Consider the following 814-nt stretch of genomic DNA (forward strand, 5'->3'; position numbering starts at 1 on the left):
CACTGGAAATTCAGAGAGAGACATGATTTTCGATGTGCCACCTCAGAGTTTCTGAAATGAAACCTATTTTGCACAATGCCTGTGCAGCAAGAGAAATGGCAGTGCCTGACAGCAGCTGCCCTGCAGAAGCCCAGGCTCTGCGTAGATTGTGCTAGGTCCAGACGCTGCCGCTGCTTCAAATCACTTTTCTTTCAGGCTCCTCAAGACAATCTAAGAGCCCCAAACCATCCCCTATGGGATTTCAGGGGCTTTCGCTGCCCCAGGGCTCCTTCCCCCAGAACCAGGCACTTTGGAAGGTCTGTCATCATGGCTGACTTTTGAAGGGCAGAAGACCTTCAAGCCTCAGTACTTCTGACAGACCTACAGGTTCCCTTCAGCTTGCAAAACCTACATCTCAAGGAACTGAGAGGTTTTCTGAAGTTTAATTGTTTAAAGTTAGAAATTAGACAGGCACTTTAGAAGGTTATCAGGGCAAGACGGTTGAAGAGATGAAGAGTGGCCAGTGGGACATGAACACTTGGCCCTAGCTTCTGGATACTGCCAGCCAAAATACCATTGCCAGTGTCTCATGAGGGGCAACATCTGACTTCTGATTGTTTCTGCTTTCGGAGACTAGCATGTAGTGGTAGGATGTTCAACTGCGAGTCAGGAGGTGTTGCCTCCTGACTGTATCACAGAGCTTAGATGAGCAGCTCTGAATCAGGTCCTCCACACCTAAAATGGAAATGTTAATTCCAAACATAATTCAGCAGGATACTTGGGCTTGTTTCATCCAAGTACATAGTAGGACTTGTAGGTTTTGGATGGCAAATGC

Source organism: Athene noctua, chromosome 4 (assembly GCF_965140245.1).
Source record: "Athene noctua chromosome 4, bAthNoc1.hap1.1, whole genome shotgun sequence".
Taxonomy (NCBI): domain Eukaryota; kingdom Metazoa; phylum Chordata; class Aves; order Strigiformes; family Strigidae; genus Athene; species Athene noctua.